Source organism: Equus caballus, chromosome 27, assembly GCF_041296265.1.
Source record: "Equus caballus isolate H_3958 breed thoroughbred chromosome 27, TB-T2T, whole genome shotgun sequence".
NCBI classification, from domain to species: domain Eukaryota; kingdom Metazoa; phylum Chordata; class Mammalia; order Perissodactyla; family Equidae; genus Equus; species Equus caballus.
The window spans coordinates 41,033,580-41,057,056 of record NC_091710.1 but is presented as its reverse complement, the minus strand read 5'-3'; positions in this window follow the sequence as shown (position 1 = coordinate 41,057,056).

Below are 23,477 nucleotides of genomic sequence, written 5' to 3'. Positions count from 1 at the left end.
ACTGGGGGGTGGTTTCTGTTAGAGGCAGATAGCTGCAGTGTAGACTGTGGCAGGAGGTGCAGTGGGCCATTCTGCTGGTCCTGGTGGATTGCTTTGGAATTCATTTTTCTCCAATTTTTGCTTTTCTGCGCGCCCTCCTCTCCTCTCCATCTTTGCACTGTAGCCAAGGCCATTCCTCAGTAAGGCAAGAGGAGGACTGTTCCAGACTTCCTGGAAACACAGAGGATAATGGTCATGCGAGAAATGTACCAGGCTAGATGTTATTCCACAAAGTGGGTAGTCTACATATGAACATTTTCGTATATTTCTGTTAATCATTCTCTCGGCAAATTTTCACTCTTTTGAAAACTTTCTTTCATTGGAATCAGATAACAAAACAGTACAGACTGAAAACAAGGGTTTTCTTACATAAATATCACTTATTTAATTCATTCTGACACTAACAACTTATTTAGAACTCTGTTAGAAAGTTGTCCTCAATTTTTAGGAGTGCACAACTTTCAAAAGCTTCATGGAAAGTCCTAAACTAGTAGAGACATTTCTCATCTACCCCTACCCCCTTCCCCTCCAGGTCAAGTTTTATCTTAGGTGAAAATGTTCATGTACCACTTTTTCCACTTTAAAATTCCCAAATTTGCTTCGGTCCTTGATGGAAAAAGGATGACTCCACACTCCTGCTTCTAGGCTACTAGTGCTGAAGGAATCTGCTGGAGGACACTGTCTCTGACCTTACCCATCACAGCTCTTTTCACTCAACTTGCTGCTCCAGGAAAGAAATGCTTTGCCTGAGTGGGAGAAAGCTGAGGAAGTCTGAGCAATCCGCAGGAGACCATCTCAAATTATTTTCCTGGGAGGCAGACTAAACCTGGAGCTAGCCACTGCACTGCTTTTCAAAGAGAGAAGTCCTTTCTTGTTTCCTAACTGCCATTTAAAAAACTCCAAACAGAAATTGAGCTGTGGATGCATGCAAGGAAGCGTAAGCAAGAAATAACTCTTTTCAAATAAAGATCAATTTTTTGGGGTAGGGGTGGGGTAGGCTTGAGTGAGTCTTTAAATTTGAAATCAAGGTCAGTTTTCTCTGATAGGAAAGTATATAGAAATCAGAAAGCCTGAGATTACTACAACAGAAAAATGTCAAGAATTTGGTGGTTTAATTGAGCTTACGTTCTTTTTTTAAAACTGTGTTCTCTGAAGGAAAATGTCAAATCCTGTTTAGGTTTTGTAGAAAATAATTTCAGAAGACCTACCTTGCTTGAATATGTCTCCTTCTCTGCTTTTTGGTTACTATCACCCGAGGAGTGTTCCCGCTGCCCTTGCCAGGATGACACCATAAACAGCAGTGGTATTAGCTTAAGCCGACACTGCAGAACTGCTAGAACACTGGACCCTTGGAGTTCAAACTACGCTCCCTGTATTCAGTTCAACGCCTGCCGTTATTTCCAAGTGTGTGATTCTCATGTCTCCCTGATTGCTTTTTCCTTTGGGCTCCCACAGCAATTTGTACATAACTCTATTGCACACTTTATCAAATTGCTTTATAACTAGCTGCTCATGTGTCTTCAATACATATAATTTTTGGTGTCAGGGAACACACAAAAATTTCGGTAAATTTTTTGTCCCCAGTGACCAGAGTAGTGCCTGGTACACAGTAGGTGTTTTTAATGAATTTTTATTGAATGAATGAAAGCTTTCCAGGCCATAGCCATCACTTGTAGGCACAGAATCTTAGGGCATAATTGGATTTAACATCTCATCTTTTAGAAAATAGTTAGTGAAAGCAGGCCAACACTAATGGAGTGTAATACCCAACTCTCTTTAATAAAATAAAGTGTGAAAAAATTTAGTGTGACGTATAGGAGTGTGTTCAACCCAGAGATTAGCTTTCTTTTCGGCAACAAGCTATCCCAGCAGATTGTGTCTGGATGTGATGCCCCAGCTCACTCTGTTAATATCCAACAGTTTTCCTTCATGTTTCCCCTTCTCAGGTGTTCCATGGAGCTCCCGTCATAAGTGCAGGGCCAGAGAGAGGGCTGGGTACAGTGTTCCACTTCCACAGAGCTTCTCTACTGTGAGCATAAACGACCAACCCCCATCAAGTCTGCTAACTTATACAGTTAAATCCTTGCCAGTGACTTTCTCTATCTCTCTTTCCACCTCTGGATTTTTAAGACATGCCATTCTTCATGGGTGTGGCATTGCATCTTGGAAATAGTGACTCTGAGTAAGTTAGGGTTGGTCTTTGCCATTGCTGGCAGGCTGACCACACAGAAAGAGCCTACTGCTTACTGAATTAGTCACGTCTCTACTTTGCTGAGTCAAGCTGATCTAAGCAGATGCACAGAAGGCATAGGTGTTGTGAAAGCTGTGAATGTCTCTCACCCACTCACCCCCTTTAGGACAGAGGCATTTGTTCCACCAACTTCTGGGAGTGTTGGCAGCTGAAGGATTGGTAAGCCTCTGTCGCAACTGTGTCACAATTCAACTTTTCCATTGCCCAATCCTACTTCCTTCAATTTCCCATGGGTATTGATCTTAAAAGAATCTTCCAATAAAATTTCTGCATGCAAATCTCCACCTCAGATCTGTTTTCCAGAGAATCCCACCCAAGGCAGGTAGCAACTCTAACCTTCCTGCATACTCAGACTTCATGATGGATTTAGGGAATAAGGGAATGAAGTTGATGCCATCTAGACCCATGACAATTAGTCTGCTGTCACTTGTTCAATCTGGGGCACTGAATCTCCCAGCCACTAATAGGAAAACTCTGACATCAGCTGTACCCTAAGTCCCAGGCTCTCACAGACTAAGATCATTTAGTCATGACCACGGGAAACTTACTGAGCTGAGACCTATAAAAGCATTCATAAAAACCCAAATCTTTAGGAATCACAGTATGGAACTAAAATGAAATTTTAACATCAAGGAAACTCAGGTTCGAATCATCACTCTTGTAATCATGAGATCAATAACATTAGGTTATTTATTTCACCATTTGAATTTTTAGTGTCTTTGTAATTAATAATAATAATAATAATAACAGCCACCTCAAATAACTCTTGTGATGTTTAAGACAGAAATTTTATGCAAAGCATATATTGTAATGCCTGACATATAAGAGCACATAGGATATTTTTAATTAAGAGATTCTAATTTCTGGCGTAGATATACTTACTTTTTGTTTAAAGACTTTAGAGGATAAGTTTAATAATCCTCATCTTCAACTGGTTAAATTTTTGAAATTTTATAATAGAATACTCTTTCTTACAACTAGCAAAAATCTTCTGTAGCAGTTTCTGCTCCTTCCTGTTTTACGGCTATCCATCTTTTACATGAACATTCTTTTAGCTCATTGCACATTTTTTTTAACCTAGAGTTGTGAAGCCTTATTCAAATCCTCAGTGAATTAACCAAAATCCAAAGAGAATATTTTCATCTCTGTTCAATGCGTTATTTCTGATCTAGAAAAAAAAGCTTTATGATGAAATTCATGAAGACCAGTATTTATCTCTGGCTTTCCTCTGTTCTGAATGTTATGTTACTTTTAAGGGGATCAAAGATTTCCAAGCCCATTTATTGCTATCCATTCTTTCCTTAGATCTCTATAGTTTCCTTTGTGGTATCTTAAGACTTACCTGGGTACACAGTTTCTGTGCCCATACAAAAGGCATATGAGTGCCAAGCCCAACATCCAGTGACCAGATGCCTGTCAACTCTTGGCACCTTCCATCTAGCACACTGGGCAGATTTCACAGCCCCTGGGATTCCAGATGAGCAAGGGGCAGCCCTGTTTTCTCTTTGCTCTTGGGTGTGAGTCGGTTGTGGCCATAGTCATCCTCACTGGGGTCACTTTTCCCCATCAGAACCAGATCCCTAGTTTTCCCCTTTCCCTCTTAGAAGTAGATTCCTCTGGGTTACTTCCTGATTTAGAGTGTTTTGAAACAGAAGACATCGGCCTTGACTCAAAGCACTGTGCATGCTGGCCTCTTCTTGAAACCAGCTCAACACAAGGTTGACATAAGGGAAGCCATATTGTAGAAAAGAGATCATGTTGCAACTTTGAATGACCTCTGACTAACTAACCTAGCTAGGTTTGCACCCTCCAGGAGATCCACCTGTTCTGTAGATCTTATGACCCCTGCCAGTGCATATACCTCCTAGCAGTGGTAAGACGATAACTTCATTCTTTTGAGTTCCTTAGGAATGTGATGACCCCCCAAACAGAGAGTCTATGCTGATAGCCATCATCAATGTAAACTGAAAGATCTTGTGTGGCAACTCTCGGTCTGTAACATCAGACATTCCTAACCCCTTCCCCTAAAACCCACTGGCCTGTATAACTGCTTCAAGATTCTGTGCCCCCCTTAAGATGGTTCTTTCAGACATTAGTTGGCCATCTTCCCTCTTGCTACCAAACAGTAATAAAATGCCCTTTCTCTGCCACCATTTTGCCTCTTGAGATTGGCTTTTGTCTCGTGGTGAGCAGATCGTGCCCTTCGTGCTGCAACATTCTTTTCCATCCACCTCTGTACTGTCCACTGGCTGATGTCTCCCATTCCCAGCATGCTGCTTTTCCTCTTTAGAGACACCAAATAGATGACTTATAAATAAGTAAAATGACTAACAAGTATGCTAATGTCTTTCAGGTGCGATGGCAAATACAGGGGAGATAAGGGTTAAATATTTACCTTATACAGAACTTGACTTTGGAGTTTTCGTACATTTATTTATATATCAGCTCCTGTCCGTGTGGGCGAAGGTGAGGGAGAGGAAGAGAGGGAGAGGAGGCAAAGAGAACAAAGTGAGCAATTCCTGCAGAGCCGCTTTCTGCTGGCGCTCAGAGGCCCCATCTGGGCTGAGCTGGGCAACAAGCTTGCTCTTCACTCAAGCAGACAAGCTTCCTCTTGGTTGTTCTTCACTCTGGTCCTTACACACCCGATATTCATGCAGTAAGCTTTTTCTCTCACTGCCAGAGAGCATTTAGCAATCTGGCTCATTCTGCACACTCCCTTACCCTCCTATTTGTTTGTTTGTTTTTTTAATCACAAACTGAAGTGAGAGGAAATATTCATTTTTTACAAGTTTGTTCTTTTCACAAGGTCAGTTTGTGTCCATTGCCCACTGAGAGGAAGACGGTTTGAGAAAATGATCACATTTAATTAGAAAAAGAAAGAATGAGGCTTAGCTCATCATGACAATGGGCAATTTGAGTAATTAAAATTATTTTAGAAAAGCATTGATTTCTTTTAACTTAAAATATGCCTGGAAGCTTACTTATATTTTATATATATTCAGATAGCTTTTCTGTTATTCTGAATGTCTCTCTCATTTTAAACCACTTGTGAGCTGACTTTTCCATTTATGCTGGAGGATGTTCTATATCTCAGAATAGTAATTGAGAATGTCCTATAAATACTTTAAATTTATGAGACTATCTCTCACTAGCTAAACCACAATTCCTCTAGTGTAATAACTGGGAAAAAGCGTAGTAGAGTTCTAGAGACAACAGTTCTTGGCTTTAACTTCTTTATGTTCCTCAGCTTTATTATTGTTGAAATGTCCCAAATTAAAATGCAAAACTCAGCTTCCTGGCTGGGCTCGCTTGCTTAACCTTAATAAAATATAAGCGTCTGTTTCATTAATCAGAAACACATCAGACACAGTGTATGAATTTTATCTTCCACTTTGTCCTTTGTATTTCAGAATGATAATAATAACAATGAAAAAGCAATCTTTAGATTTGGCAGCCAGACAATCATGTTCTCTTTGTTTCTATCATGTTCCTATGTAAAATGAATTTCTCAGACAGACTAAATGCCTTAAGGGGCAAAAATTCCTCTGATCCTCTCTCTTGGAAATCTTTAAAAATAGAATAAACTTTCATTTGTCTGGGTGTGGTTTAAACACAGTCTGTCTTTGGTCGAAGGATGGTTTAGTTGACCAATTGATGCTGCATTAAGCTGCGTGATTATTTCAGGCAAGAGCTCTCCCTTAATCCTTGCCAGATTTAACTTATTACAACAGTACATGTTCTTATGGATGTAGTAAAACAAAAACGGGGTGCCACCTTCTTTTCCATTGTCAAGTCATGAAACAGTTTATTTCTCAAATTTGAGACAGTAAGATCAAATCAGGAAAATGTCTGGTGATTTTCCCCTCTTCAAACTTCTACTGAAAGGTAGTGAAAGATGAGAAACAGCACACTATTTAAGACAATACGTTTTCAAACAACTGGACCAAATCAGCCAAATGGAACCACGTGCTCCATCAGGACCACCGTCACCTTCCTCACGTGAATCGGAAGCTGGGACTCTGGACAGAGCTGGGGACTGACCATGCCAAGGTGTGCTGGTGGCACTGACAGAATTGGTAGCGAGAAAGGGCTGGGGAAAGTGATTTCACAGATATGGTTACAACCTGTGTTGACCCGGCTCCCCTTATGCATACATCATCAGTCCTCCTGCTGACCTCTCAGAGGCTGTAGGTAGCCACAAGTTTTCCCGTGACCAATCCCCCTTGCCTGGAGTGAGTATGTTAAGAAAGTTTTCACTTCCCTAAGAAAGCCAAAAAAAAAGAACAGTGTTGTCATTTCAATACCTTGACCATCAATACACACAGAAAAGCATACGTCTCGGTCATTTTTTAAAAACTGATATTTTATCTATAGTCAAATTCCAAATCATATTTATTTAGATATTTACCAATTCCTTTTTTTCTCTCTCTCTTTCAAGAGGGAATCCAAAGTTTGTTTTTAACAGTCAAGCTTTATTGAGGCATTATTTACTTACCTGAAAATGCAGGCATGCATGCAAATCAATGTTTTTTAGTAAATTTATATAACTGTGTAATCATCACCACGGCCCAGTTTTAGAATGTTTCCGTCACCCATCACCCATCGGTTTCCTGTGCCCATTTGCAGTCAATCCTCTCTCCCATCCCAACCCCAGACGAGTATTGTCTGCTTTCTAGTCTATAGATTTGCTTTTTCTAAAAATTTTATGTAAATCAAATAACACAATACAGGGTCATTTTTGAATGTTTCTTTCACTTAGCATAATGTTTTTGATATTCATTTATGTTATAGCATGTACCACTAGTGTGTCTTTTTATTGCTGAATAGTATTCCAATGTATGGTATAACACATTGTTTTTTAATGAATTTACTAGTTCACAGACATTGAGATTATTTCCAATTTTTGGCTGTCATGAATACGCTGCTGTAATATTCTTTGTGCAAGTGTCAGTTTTCATTTCTCTTGGGTAGATAGCCAAGAATGGAATTTCTATATTGTATGCTAAGTTTATGTTTAACTTGTTTTAAGAAACACGAGTAGTTTTCTAAAGTGACTATATCATTTTCCATTCTCTTCAGCAATGTATGAGAGTTCCAATTTCTTCTTGCAAGTATTTGTTTTTGTCTGGAGTTTGGATTACAGCCATCCTAGAGGACATGAAATTGTATCTCATTGTGGTTTTGACTTGTATTTACCTAATGACTTATGATATTGAGCATCTTTTCATGTGCTTATTGGATACTGGTATATCTTCTTTGGACAAATGTCTATTCAAATCCTTTATCCATTTTTAAATTGGATTGTTCATTTTTTTTATTATTGAGTTGTAGAAGATTTTTATATATTCCGGATACTAGTCCTTTATGATATATATGATTTGAAAATATTTCCTATCAGTCTGTGGCTTGTCTTTTCATTTTAATTGTGTCTTTTGTAAAACAAAAGTTTTAAAATTTTTAAGAATTTGATTTATCAATTTTTCTTTTATAGCTTATGATTTTAGTATCACATTTAAGAAATCTTTTCTTAACCGGATTTCAAAAATATTTTTCTCATGTTTCCACTGGGATCTTTATAGTTTTATCTTTTACATTTAGGTCTATGATCCACTTTGAGTTGATTTTTGTGTATGATGTTGTATAAAGATCTAAGATTATTATTATTATTACTACTTTTTGCATATAGATATCCAATTATTCCAGCACCATTTGTTGAGAAAATTAGCTTTTCCTCACTGAATTTCTTTAGCTCTTTGTCAAAAATCAATTGACCATAAATATAAAGATTTATTTTTGAACTTTCTATTCTGTTCCATTGATCTATATGTCGATCTTTATGCTAATCAGACTGGCTTGATTACTGTAGCTTTACAGTAAGTTTTGAAATTGGGTAGCGAAAATTCTCCTACTTTGTTCTTTTTTGTAGGTGAAGCCAAATCATTTTCCTAGTACTACTTTGACTACAGACAATGGTTTAATTTCCATTCCAGAAAAAAAAAAAAATGGAAAAGGGGATCCTCTTTGTCTTTATACCTCTCTAAATGTGTTAGGATCTTTTTATTGGCTCTTGCATAAGTTAGCTTTTGCAATATAACAGACCACCCCAAAACTAGTGGCTTAAAAGAACAACCATTTATTCTATGAGTCAGTAATTCTGGATGTGCTTAGCTGAGCATTTTCTTTCTGCTGTTCTCAGTTTTTCTCCTGCTCTACCATGTGTCTGTGATAGCTGCCAGTCACCTTGGCAGTCTGCTGCTGGGTATTGACTGGATGTCAGCTGGAGCAATGGGAGTAACTGGGCCATGTGTTTCTCGTCATCCATTAGACCAGCCTAAGCTTGTTCCCATGGCAACAGGGTACCAACAACAGCAAAAGGGGAGGCTTTTCAAGTCTCTGCTTGTGTGTCCTTGCTAATGTCCCACTGGTCAACGCAAGCGACAAAGCCAAGACCAGACTCAACTTGGGAGGGCTCTACCAATGGTGAATACAGGGATGTACAAATTAATTGAAGGCATTCCTGGGGTCAGTCCACCACAGTTTTTAGTAAACTGGAGGAATTAACTGTTTTGAATGTGAGGAGAACCAAGTTCCTGGGTATGAGTCAAACCAAAGTTTAACAAACCAGTTACTTCAAAGCAACAGGTTTCGGTCATTGCGACTTACTCTTCCACAGATTCCCAAGTCGTGGAACCCTACATCTCATCCAGTAGCTAACCCTAGAGACTAAGGATATAGAGAAATACAATGGTTCCTTATAATTTTCTTTAGGATCAGGAAACTTTGGGGGAACAAAAAGAACCAAAAATATTTATTCAATAAGAACAAGTAGGGATTGCCCATTCTATCCCTTCCTAACTTAACATGTCTACTTTTAGAACACAGTAATCTTAGCGAGCTTAGTACTTCATATAGACCAAATCTTAAGGTTGTACCTTACATTGGACGCATTGTACACATTGAAGGGGATGGTGCTTTTTACATGACTGAGTCCAAGCATCGGAAGATCCTGATGTTAGGATGCACTACTCCTGTATAAAGAACCAAATCGCACAAGTGTTTTCTTGTATTTTTCTGGGGAAAAAAGAAAGCAGCTACCAGGTTGTGGGGGGGGGGGGGAGAGAAAGCTTTATTTTCAAATTCATAATGATCAAAATTAATTCATTATTGTCTTTTTCTCCATGTGATGTGGGTCACCATCTGTATCAGAGTCCCTGCTGTCACTGCTCTTATGAAAAGACTTGGAATATTTTAGCAAATGGGTGGGCTTGGAAGTAGATGAGAGGAAAAAAGCTGAGTCGTCTGGAGACAACGTCATAAATAGAGTTGATCTGTTCCCAAGCTATAGGGCTTTGGGGAGTAGTTTTAGTATGTTAGTTATAGATTAACAATACTCTTTGGGCCAACCAGGGAGACCAACCACTGATGAAGTTATATTGGAAAAAAATAATTTAACAAATAGTTTTATGAATACAATCCATTCGTAAATTGGGGTTAATCTGAGTTGTGTTTATTTCAGAATGTATTGATAAAAGTTAGATTTATACGAGAACTTGGATAGACTTCTTAGGTAACCTAACCCATTAATTCAATTCCATGCAGGCAATGCAAACAAACTCCTTGATTTTCTCCTTATTTGACAAGTTTGTTGGTTAAAATGATTATTTTAGTATACTATGTTGGGATCATGGATGTCGAATTTGACCTGACAAATTTAAGTTATTGCAAGTCAGATCACTTCAGGTGCTAAGTAAGAGTCTAGTTTCTTAGTGTTGATTGTCATGGCTGTCATTCTATAAAGAATCTTCGGAGGAAATGAAGGCTTGTCCTTGGCCAGAGACAGGCGTAGTTGCTGCCTTCTTGAATGGCGATTTAGCTGAATCACCCGCAGGCTTCAGGCTCTGTTTAAATATGCAGATGAAGCAAGAAAGATGATGACTGACAAAGATGAGTGGCTTTGTTAATTAAATTAGCAGTGGAAATTTTCCTAGCTTTAATTAGTGTAAAATAAGCCAGAGAAATAAAGATAGTGATTAAAGCATGCTAATCTGATTAGAATCACAATATGTGTTGTTATGGGCTCCTTGATAATAGAGAATCACCAGACTCAGGCTGGAAAGATGTAGGGCTCTGTTTGAATGAGTAAGGTAGCTGCACATGGAACCCAAACCAGGAGATGCCGTTGGATTGCCAAATCGTTTGCAGGCATTCTGCCTGATGAACACTGAAAATCACAGGGCATCGTTGAATTGATGGAAGCCTTCTTTCTAGGAGGAAGGCTTTGAAAATGCATGACCATCTGCCGTAAAGGGAGGTAAAACTAACTTCAGTGCTTTCACTAGATGAGTAAGATTTTAGCCAGTAGACGCCCAGCCTCTCCATGTTTCAACTTATGGAAAGTCTGGAGAGTTGAAAGATGGTAAGATGTCTGTCCTTTCTTTCTCCAGATCCACGCAATGAAAGCTGTGTCCGTTTGAGGTATTTAGACAAAGGCTATCCAAGTATCTTGTGTACTGAGAGAAATGCTGTTTTGTTAAATTCAATGGAATAAAAATCATGCCATGAAATTATCATGTAAATCGTCTCTGATGTTCAGTTCCTTGGTCTAACTGAGCATAGAGCTGATTTTAGTTTATGAGTATAGATAGATGGAAACTCTCTATTTTCTTTTCACCAATTCCTGGTCCTCCCTTCATTTTCTGGTTCGTAAAGGTTCCAATTGCCTCCAAGGCTGAATGCTAAAACAGGTCCTCTGTCTCCATTACTTTCTATCTGCATTGAACATTGTTTATGAAGCTTTCATAATATTTACATAGTCATAAGCCAACAGAGACCATAACAAAACTTCATTATTAAAACAAATCATAACCAAAGTTTTTAAAAGATATTCACTTATAAATTAAATAAAAATGGTACGGTTTATATTGACTTAGGCTTCTAATGTTTGGCATTGACTATTTTAAAATTTTATTCCTTCAGTATGGGCTTATTATAAGAATAGATTTTCCTTCCGTTTTGCAAATGTTGAGACATAGGAAGAAATTCATTTTAAATGGCCGGTATTACGACGGAAGGTTATGGCCGTTTCAAATCAAATCATTGAAAAAAAAATAGACATTTTTATTGTCAATTGGATGGCATAGATTTTGGCCACAATTGTGTCACCCTGCCTATTGAAATGATTCAGTTCAAAATAAAGCAACATTATTCACTATAGATTTTTCATTAAAAGCATCTTCTAAGAGAAAAGAATTTTCTTTGGAGCTTATGGCTAGAATACAAAAAGGTGGCGTGAACAATTGCTGAAATATATTTGGATTAAGTTTATTAACTCAATTCCTTATATGTATCTAATTCATTAATTATAATTCACAATACATAATTTATGGCTCTCACAAAATATGATGTGAAGTTCAATTTCAATTGAACTGCTAAGCATTTGGTAACAAAAATATTTTTTCTCAGCCAATGAATATTCGCTGAGGACCCCAGAAGATGCATTATTCTGTCCTGTATGTTTGGTATCTTTTTCGAGGAATATATGTGATCCAGTGAGTAGATAGGCTGCTTGTCTGTCTTGGATTTTTAATAGAGACATCCTAATAATGTGTGTTCAAAACAGACACTTAAAGATACGAGCGATAACTAGGTAGAACCTTGACTCTTCCTTTAAGCTCAGAGTCTGTTCTTCTCCCTCGTTCCCTTCCTTCTTGGTCTGAAAGGCTTTAGGTGGGGCTGAGCAAGGTGGGCACCTGTAAGTGGGGAGGGCAGTGACATAGCATTGGTGTTACTTCAGCAGGTTGAGGAGGGCATCTGCACTGACTGGTGGTGTGTCAAAGCCCATTCAGACCAGCAGGGTTTCCGCACAGTGGGGGGCGGGGGGTGCTTATGGAAGCCGCAGTGGGAGTTATACTGGGTAAAGAGAGCTTCTTTGAAAGAAGACAGAGGCGTTGGCGGCCCCGTGATGGGCATAGAGGGCTGACTGGAGGAGGAAGAGAAAGTCCATGTTTGGGCCTGGGGAATGCCTGTGGTCTGGTCTGAGGCGTTGGAGCTCCATTGGGTGCAGAAGGTATGTGCATGGGCTGGCAAAGAGTATCAGAGCCCAAGAGGGAGGAGGAGGCTGCCTGTGTGCGGGCACCAGTGATGTGATCCACCATGGGTTCTGAAGCCTGAGAACAGGGTGAGGAGAGCATCTTGGTGGGAGACAAAGTCCATGGCAGTAGAATTTCTGCATGGGTATTGGAGCCCAAGCTGTGTGTGGAGGGCACCCGTGGGGGGAGTGTGGCAGCAGTGGCTGGAAGTGGCGAAGAGAGAGATTGGTGGGGGGATGGTTTAGTGGGGAATTGGTTACCCTCTGGGGGACTCAATGAATAAATAAGTATAAGGAGGATAAAGAAGGCCTGGTTTACAGGGAACAGCGAAAGGGAGAAAACTGGAATAAACCCTGTGGTGCTAGGTTGGAATTGAAGGTATTGGTTTGAACTCATGGCTTTCAATATATAGACATAGATATATACATTTGTAAATAAATATTGATAGGGATGCATGTGTGTGTACACATATATGTATAGCATGTGCATGCATATACATGCATATATTTACTAGCTCTGTCCAATGAGAGGGAGTGATAGCAATGACACCGTGGTGTCATCTCAATGTTGGTATCTAAAATCCATGCTCCCATTAAAGAACCAGTACTCCTAGGGGAATGGCTGTTTCTTGGGATGGATGAGGGAAGTTACAAAATAAATGTGAGGATCTTGTTATGCTCGAAAATAAGAAAGTACTAAAAGAATGATGAAGACATTTCAAAAGGACATAGAAACCAGGTGGCCCAATAAGGGACAATTTTAGCACCAAAACAAATGATGGAAAAGAGTAGACCTGATTAATGTAAAAGGAAGAAGAGATCATTTGGCAGCCATCATATTAATAATTCAGGCGAGAAACATCAATGGATGATAAAATTAGTGGTGGAATATTTGATGAGGAATCAGATGTTGTCTTAAAATACTTTCACACAGGGAAAAAGAGTAACTTGACATGAAGACTGCTGGAGACAACAACTTAATCAAGTGATCAAGGTGAATATTACCAAATGGGACAAATCAAAATTGTATGGTACCCGATAGGGAGCAATGTGAATGCAGCATCACTTTTGTGGTACTCCTGCCAAAAATATGTAAGCTGAATGTAGTCATAAGAAAACATCAGAGAACCAGCATGAAGGACGTCCTTCTAAATACCTGGCCTTTAAATTTCACAAGTATCAATGTCCGTAAAGCCAAGGAAACCCTGAGGCACTGTTTGAGATTGAGGGAGATTCAAGAGACATTGTCGCCAAATTGGGTCCTAGATTGGATCCTTTTGCTAAAACTCATATTCTTGGCCAACTGGGGAAATTTGCATGTGGATTAAGTGGTAGTAATATATTAATACTAAGTTCTTTACGTTGATTATTATCTTGGGGCTTTGTGGGAAAAGATATTATTTATAAATGCATTCCAAAATAATTAAGGGTAATAGGGCATCAAGGCAGCAAAACTGTTTTGAAAGTTTGAAATCATCTCAGAAGAAAAAAGGAAAAATATCAGAAATCTAAAACAATCTATTTTCCAGAGCTGGCTGTGCTGTGACCTGGTTGTGTGAGGGAGGATAAATTACTTCATCCCTTTAGGTCTCTATTTCTCATCTCTTAAGTGAGGGAGTTGGACTCAATTATCTTAAATCCCTTTATAGAGCTAATGCTGTAAGGTTCTCAGGTGTCAGTCAGGAACTTTGTACGCTGGGGTTAGGTGAGAAAGGGATAAGTGGTAAAAAGCTCTGAAGAGGAAACATTGTGGTTGTTTTGTGAGAGTTGAGATTTCCTGTAGTGCCAAGCAGAGGATGAGAGAGGGCGAGGAAGGAAAATGCTACAAGCAAACAACTTGAGGGGAGTTATACAACACGAAGAGACAAGATTTTCTTTTTTATTAGGAGGATTCTTGATTCTACTCCCTCCTTCCTTCTTTCTTTCCTTCCTTCCTTCCTCCCTTCTTCCTTCCTTTCTTCCTGCCTTCCTATCGAGCAGTTTATCGAGCATTCCCATATTCAAGGCCCTGGGAGAAACACTGTGGGGAGCAAAGGTGAAAAAGACAGTGTCTGCCCTTGAATTGCTTGCAGTCCAGTAGAAGGAAAGACACATAGACGAAAAGATAAACTCTGCCTAAACTACAGTGTACTTCAACACTTTAGCGTTCCATCTCTGCCAGTCTGATGTCGGAATTGAATTATCCTCTTGATAACCTTCTTCCTCCCTCTCCTCCCACAGCGCATTCCTTGGCCCTCATTTGCTTCTTTTCTAGACTAGGCCACACGTGCCGCTGTGTTCACTCATGGCTGTCCGTTTGATCAGGGAAGGGACAGGCCTTGGCAAGTGAGAAGCACTCTAGAGACTTCATCTGCCTAATGACTGGAATAAAATGGAATTTATCTCTTTGATTTTTAAATCTGAAAGAAACTCTGCTTTCCCTTTCCTATCACAGGGAAAACTGCAATGTAACAATTTATGTATGAAATGGATAATTTTATTTGGGTAAAATTAAGAAATACAATCTGAATTGAATTCCTGTTAAGAATGTAAACCATCGTTTTAAGCTGGAAAAATGATAATATGGATTAATTTATATGATATTGTTATAACTGTATTATGACATTATATTGTAATGTCAGGGAATTTATATGTATACTAGTGAAAATCAGTAAGGGAGTTAATCCGTAAAATCCGCATTATTTTCTTTATGGGTAGTTTTGGAAGAGACGTGGAAAATTATATTGCTTGAATACAACATATATTTTTTATGAATTTCCAAATAAATTTTTCCCTAATGTTCATTCTTGTTCATTTAAGCCTACATAAAAGGGACTAAAGCAACCATTAAGTAGTGGTTCAATGGCTCTCTGTTGAAAGTGTATGCTACTGTTCCAACCAATAATGTGTCTATTGTCTCCGAAAATGCTAATTGTTAAATTGATTGTGATATTCACGTTCCGACACTCCAGTTGAACACTGCACAATGTCCCATGTGATGATGGAAAATAGCTTGTTGTTTGATGTGCCACGATAGCAGAGCCACATCTCTTTCAATTACGAAAGATTGTTTCAGTGCCATGATTGTTTTTCTAAACAGGAATAGCCCAGACTAGAGAAGGGAAGTGCAAGATATTCAATTATGCTTATTCTTTTCATTAGTGAAGTTGCCCAGATTAATAGACGCTGAGTAAGGAAATTACATTATACTTATTTGTAATAGGTTCTGAGGGCAGCAGAGAAAGCCAGCGCGGCATGACAGAGGTCTGATGCCCTAGGAGTTGGGTATGTGGTTTTGGTCTTGTTCTGGCTCTCTCTGGCTTTGTGATATTGGCAAGCTACTCTTGGGATCTCATCTAAGAAATAAGAATTTGGACAAAATAATTTCTGTGCCCCTTCCAGCTTTTTAATATGAAATATCACTATGTCAAATTTCTTGCTTGGTACTTAAGTTAATATGGGAAATACTAACAAACAACTGCCAGCCAGTCTTTCATCAAAAAGTTACCAAGTCCCTTTTATGTGCAAAGAACTGTGTTTATCCCAAAAGTACAGGGATTAATAAAATACAGTACGTGTCATCAGGAGTTTATAATCTAGCTAATACTGGGAGACTGGCTAATGATAAAATTAGTAAAGAGTGTTATAATAAGTCCTGTAATATAACTAAATATAATGCAAGATCCTGGATTTGATGCTGAATAGAAAAAAATCCTACTCTAACGAATATTGTTGGAAAAATTGTATTGAATTAATGCTTACTGAGTGTGATAATTATATAGTGGTTATTAAGAGAATATCCCTGTTTTTAGGAGACATGCTGACGTATTTGGGGTTATGATATCTGCAAAGTAATCTCAAATGATTCAGCAAAACACACATATATACAAATATACATATGCATATAAATTTGCATATGAGAGAGAAAGAAGGCACACACAGCAAAATGTTTACAATTGGTGAAAGTAGTATATGGGTGTTCCTTTATGATTTTTACATCTTTTCTGAAGGTTTGGAATTTTTCAGATTAAAATAGTTAGAAAAAATAATGTGCGTTACAATGCCACATGAATGCAAGATAATTGCATTGAAGATAATCACAACAGCTAGTCCAATGAAACGGGATGTTAAATTATTTCATTTTATAAGTCGGAGGCCCCAAAGACGAGGCACATTGGTGACAAGTGTCCAACAATTCTGAAGAGTAGCACTAGTCCTGCAGCCCCACAGAACCAGGTAAGGGTGGCCCAGACCATGTCTAGCTCATCATCCTCTCCCAGCTCATAGGAGAGAAGAGGGCAGATTACTCTGAGGCACAGCATGGTTAAGTGACTAGCCCAAGGTCACAAAGTAGGTAGCAGAGCCAAGGAGTCAAAATCATGCTTGTGCCAACCAGTCTCCTCCTTCTCCAGCGCTCCTCCACAGGCTTTAAGAATCTTGTGTTGAACTCAGTTTGGACGTTTCACATTAGACCGTTTTTCTTATTTTTTTTCTGTCGACTTTCTAAAGTTTAGTTTGAAATAAACATGTCTGAAGGAGCCCAAATGATGGTTGCATGATGATTAGTGAATTAGTGAAATTGAAACTTTGCTGATCTGATTACTTCCAGACTCCTCATTATTGTGATGTCCTGTCATAATGATTATAAATGATTATAAATGGTTTGTGTGGGCATTGATTTTGAAGACTTTCAGAGCAACCAGATCTACTATGCTGCAACTTGGATTGTTAAAAATATTGTATATTTTAATTCATATATTTTAAAGGAGACAATATCCATCTAATTAATCTTTAGGAGGACTGAGATTAAAATATGAAGAGTGATACGGAGCAAACTTCTCCAGGCCTTCATCCCAGCTGCCCTTCTCACGGGCACAATGTCATAAGAAGATACTAGATCAGCTCAAGGTGTGCCAAGACTGTTTATTTTGAGTGTAGGAGAATATAAGTATTTTAGAAGATATTCAGGAACAAAATCTTGAAGATTTTAAGGTTCGTAAAAAAGAAAAGGCAAGGCTGGCCCACTGGCGTAGTGGTTAAGTTCACATGCTCCGCTTTGACCACCTGGGGTTTGTGGGTTCGGATCCCAGGTGCTGATGTACACACTGCTCATCAAACAACGCTGTGGCAGCATCCTGCATATAAAATAGAGGAAGATTGGCACGGATGCTGGCTCAGGGATAATCTTCCTCAAGCAAAAAGAGGAAGATTGGCAACAGAGGTTAGCTCAGGGACAATCTTCCTCACCAAAAAAAAAAGATAAGGCACAGTCACCCAGTTAGACAAAGATACTTTGGGGAGAAAATTGTGAACAATGAAGTACCTTTAGGAAAATTCTCTAAATGAGTGCTTTCCTATTAGAAGAAAGAAGATGTACAAGAGGAAAGACCAGGCTTTAGACTTAAAGTAATGGTAATCTTTGGATTCTGCAATTTTGGGTAAACCAGTCTCACATTTCAGTCCTCTGATGTTTGTTTCTTTTCACTGTGAAGATTCAGCCTTCAAAACAGAGCCTGACAGTTAGCGCTCTGTTAATCTAGCCTTCTGGGAACTGTCTTCAGTTCAATAATAGCAACAAATCAGTAAGCTCGCTCCAGCCCTCGATGCTCGTTCATCTCAACCCAGTGGCAGCAGAGAAGGTAAACGAGCCGTACAAAGCACACCTCACAGATAACTTTGACTTCGAGTTTTGAATCACGTTACTTTCAGATTTTCTTTTTCAAGTTTTATTATGTTCATCATCAAGTCTAATCGAAGGTATTTGCACTTTGAGAGGAGGAATTATAATGTGAAAATTTTCCAGAATCTAAATTATTTAAACAATAATCCAAGGATGTTCCTTCTCAGAAGTAGTAGTATTTTATGCATACCGTAGAGGAGGAGCCTTTGTGCACCATCCCAATCAGAAATCTTGAACCAGCGTATAAAATGAAGGGTTTTGTAATTAATTCTTTGTATGTCATATGTTCCTTTTGACACTCTCCTGTGACATACGTAGGCTATACCATATGAATTAGCCCCTGGTTGTATTTAATTGATCATTTATTATGTAATATTTGCTTTACTTTGTAATACTTTCATGTATACAAGTATTGTGTCTCCTCAGCTGTGAGACATGCTGGGCTCTCAACAGAGAGGAAGGGGAAAAAACCATACAGACAGAATCAGGCTAATGGGATTCTCCTTGTGGTTTCCGCATGGGGAAGGCTGGTATTTTATGTACTTACTTATTTATTTATCGTTATTTTATTGAGGTCATATTGGCTTATAACACGTGAATTTCAAGTGTACATTGTTATATTTCAGCTTCTGTATAGACTGTATCGTGTTCACTACCAATAGTCCAGTTTGTATCCGTCACCATATAAATGTGCCCCTTTACCCTTTCCACCCTTCCCCCACCCCCACCCCTCTGGTAACCACTAATCTGTTCTCTTTGTCCACGTGTGTGTTTGTCTTCCACATGTGAGTGAAATCGTACTGTTACCGCACAAAGGGCACTATCTGCTTTCTGCGAGACAAAAGCCAATCGTCAAGAGGCAAGATGGTGGCAGAGAAAGGGCATTTTATTACAGCTTGCTAGCAAAAGGGAAGATGGGGGACTAATGTCCAAAAGAACCGTCTTCAGGGGGGCACAGAATCTTGAAGCAGTTACATAGGCCAGTGGGTTACAGGGGAGGGGCTTAGGAATTTTGACACTCTGGTGTTACAGACTGGGAGTTGCCTCACCAGATCTTTCAGTTTTCACTGATGATGGCTATCAGCATAGACTCTCTGTTTGGGGGGTCATCACATTCCTAAGGAACTCAAAAGAATGAAGTTATCGACCTATCGCAGCTGGGAGGTATATGCACTAGCACGGGCTACAGAACAGGTGGATCTCCTTGAGGGTGCAAACCCAGCTGGGTTAGTTAGTCAGAGGTCATTGAAAGTTACCACATGGTCTCTTTTCTACAACATGGCTTCCCTTATGTCAACATTGTGTTGCGTCAGTTTCAATACGGTGTTTGTCTTTCTCTGTCTGACTTATTTCACTTAGCATAATACCCTCAAGGTGGAAGGCTACTGTTTTATGTAACAGTTACCGGGGAACAGCGGTGACCTGGGTGACAGCCAGGTTAGGCTTGCTGTCTCAGAGGTCTAATCTGTTGAGAAGGACCTGGAAGCATGAAGTCACCAGGCAGGGGCAAGAATGCAGTTAGAGGAATGCTATCTATCACCTCTGTTTCAGGGAGATCTAGCTTTAAGTGAGACCCCAGCTGGCATTTTAAGGGTGGAAGGAGTGTCTAGCTCCTGACATGCGTGGGTTGTTGATAAAAGCTTCATGGGGTCACGGTCCAGCCAAAAGGGCTAAATTTCAGGGCGGAACTCCAGCCCCAGTGGTAGGAATAGTAGATTCTCTTAGGAAGGCAAATGGCCAGGCTTTGGGACAAACACAGAGGGTGACCAGGCCTAGTGGACATTGGATTAGGGACACTGGGTTTGGGGCAGAAAAATAAATTCCATTCTCCTCTGCTGACTGTCCTGGGGTACATTGTGAATTAGGATTTCTTCAGGTGTCTGGTGAAGCTAATTTTTCAGATAAGAGATCATTGATATTGGGCAGCACTTCAGCAGGCGGGAGACAAACGATTATAAGATTTTAAGGATGGGACCAGCCTCGTGAGTTGTGGTTAAGTTTGTGGGCTCCTCTTCAGAGGCCCCAGGGGTTCGCTGGTTCAGATCCTGGGAGCAGACCTACACACCGCTCATCAAGCCATGCTGCAGCAGCATCCTACATACAAAATAGAGGAAGATTGGCACAGATGTTAGCTCAGTGACAATCTTCCACACCAAAAAAAAAAAAGTTTTTAAAGATAAATGTGTCTCTTTCTATCTCCATTCACAGAGACTAGCATGGCATTAGCACTAGGCAGATGCTCAGAGCAGGCACTGAGTTGATATTTGTGAAAGGTACAATGCAGCTCCCTCAGTTTACCCAAATAAACAGTAGAAATCCACGTCTAGAATGCCCATCTCCTCAGCTTAGGATGGTTTTAGGATAGATTTAGACTAAAGACGTAGTTTTTTTTCCTAATTTTGAAAATGGTCTTTAAAAATATTTCCTTTTAGTATTCCATTTCCTGCTCTCAAATAATATTAACCTCTTTTAAAATGGAGTTAAACCCCCTACTCATTTCTCTAAACCTGTGGATTGATGATCAAGTAAACAATTGTGGTGAGGTTTGCCACATTGAAAAATTAACATTACTGAGACTGTATTTCCGCCAAGTTCCGTGTTAAGACACTGTTGTTATTAAATTGAGATATTATTTAAATGAGCTATGTTTCATATATACAAAGGATGCTACTAAAAACTATTGGAAGAAGTGCCCCTTGACCATGAGCAGGGGTGATTTGTCCTATGTCATTCACATTCCCTCAACTCGTCAATCTTGCCAATGTCACACGGACTTACAGCTATCAGTGAATTTTGTCATTCTGAGCAGCATGTTCCTTTCCACTTGCACACATACAGAACTTCACAATTCAGTGTAACCGAGCATATGTATTTTCCATTGTATTCCTTTTTTTTTTCCTACATCGGGGTTCTGTTAGCCAGGGCTTCCTTTATAAAATTTGTGCTTTCTGAAAATTCCTTAGTATTTACTAAGTTTAACCTGCTCTTTTTACATATATGAAACCAAAACTCAGAGAGTTGAAAGAACTTTTGCCTGAGGTTCAACAGTTGCTATTTCCTGGATCCAGATATCCTGTTTTCCAAATTAGTTTTTTTCTTTTATATGACATATCTCTGATTTGCAAACCATTGAAGAAGTAAGTACTTGTTTGAAATTGATTTTACCACCATCTCTAACCAATAGATTTGTATCCCCACTGTGAGTTTCTCACTCTTTAACTGTTTATGGTTATCTAGGTCCATTGTCAATCTATATAATAACATCTAGATGTCTGAAATACTCTGCAACAAGTTATGTTTTTACGAAATTAAATACTCAAGTGAAAAATAAAAAAATATTAGCCAAATATCCAGATATCTTCTAACTTCCCATATTTATGGCATTCTTTGGAGAAATGCTTCAGATAAATGTTTAAAATTTTTAAACTACATATGAAGGTGCCTCCTTGTAGATACTTCCTAAAGTCTTTCCTTTGTTATTCTGTATAAGAACCTGAAAGACTAATGCTGTCTCTCTAGAAATAATGATTTAATTAATGTTTTTAAATCCATCTTTCTCATTGCTTCATCTCTTACAATGTAACTATATTTACCTTTACATAAGCATTGTGTTCTCAATTGTATCTTTGGATCCCTATCGTCAATTACTTAACACAACCATTAAGCCCATTATTAATTTAATACAGCAAATAGAAGATGAATAATTACCAAACATTATCAAATAGTATGTACCTAGGGCTGCAAAGCTATCAATTTGTATATCTCTGCCTATCTGTCATTTTTCTTTGTAGATGATATTGTACTAACATACACAAATATCCTGAAAACTCAAGTTAACTTTACTTAAAGTCATATTTTGTGCAGTAACACAGCCAGTACTTGGCCTTGTTTAGGCATCTCTTTGAAAGGGATAAGATTGTCATTTGAGTTGAATTCAAGTTTATATCTTTAATAACGCTTAAAGGACATATATTGCTTTCTGGGTTTTTTTTTTTTGAGGAAGATTAGCCCTGAGCTAACATCTGCTACCAATCCTCCTTTTTTTGCTGAGGAAGACTGGCCCTGAGCTAATATCCGTGCCCATCTTCCTCTACTTTATATGTGGGACACCTACCACAGCATGGCTTGACAAGTGGTGCCATGTCTGCACCGGGGATCCAAACCGGTGAACCCTGGGCTGCTGAAGCAGAACGTGTGAACTTAACTGCTGTGCCACTGGGCTGGCCCCACTTTCGGGTCTTATAAATTACTCTTATAAAGATAAGAAACAATTAGTTGAAAATAATTGAACTTATACTATGGCATACTAAACAATATTTAGTTTATTAAGTAGTTAACTCATATTAACTACTCATATGTATAAACTACTCATGTATGTAAGATTAATTTACGAGTATCACATATGTAATTAATTTAACTATGTATATATATAGCCATTCATTTACAGATACATACTCTTGTTCATATATTCAACACATTTATTGAACATGTACTCTATTTCAGGCACGTTGCTGAGATAGGAAACACAGCATGAACAAGACAAACATGACATTTGCCCTTATAGATGCTGACCAGCACAAGGAGTGTCCCTAATTTCTACTCCTGCTCCCTCGGCAGGCATCACTAATCAACAAAGACAGTGTTTCCCCTGAGCTTGGATCTCCTCAACTCAGTGTTCTTTGGCAGTTACTGAGATTGGATCAGAATTGGCATGGGAATTAAACATACATGGCTGTATATTACATGCATATGTAGCAGGCTACGATATTGGATTTTCAACCTAGAGACCCAGGCACAATAGATAACAAGAACCGAAGTAAAGTTTGACACAGAGCACCAAGATGAAAATTATTAAGTCAAGTTTGAAGTTTTTATTTGGGAACTGTTTACAAGATGTTGGGTCTCTTTCCAGGGGCCCTTCACCAAGATAAAAAAATTGACATCACTCTACATTTCTATGTAGAAATGACATTAAGAGCCACACTTCTCTTAAGGAGTCCTATCCCCTTCAGCCAAGGCTATTGAGGAGTGTTTTCAGGGACAACTTGGCAAGTTTGCAGGTAAAAGGCCACAGAGCACTGGTACCACAATCATGCGTGAGAAAGCTGAAGTGGCTTGTATGGAAGAGAAGAAACCAGCAGCTGGGAAGAAAACGCATTCCTCACCAACTCAAGTCAAGAGGGGTGTGAATTCTGGGTCAGAGGGCATCATATTGATGATGTTTTAAAATGAATCTTGCCCAAAGCTTTTCCTTACAGGGTAAGGGGATGCAAAGTGGTAACAGGCTGAAAGGTATACCACCAGGGACAGAAACTGAAGTGGGATTGGAGACTAAAGACTCAAGGAAAGACACTCCCCATGTCACAGGAGTTGCAACTGTTGGGGCCTAGCAGAGGAAACTTCAAAGCACTCACAAAAGCACCTGCATGAGAAAGGCAGCT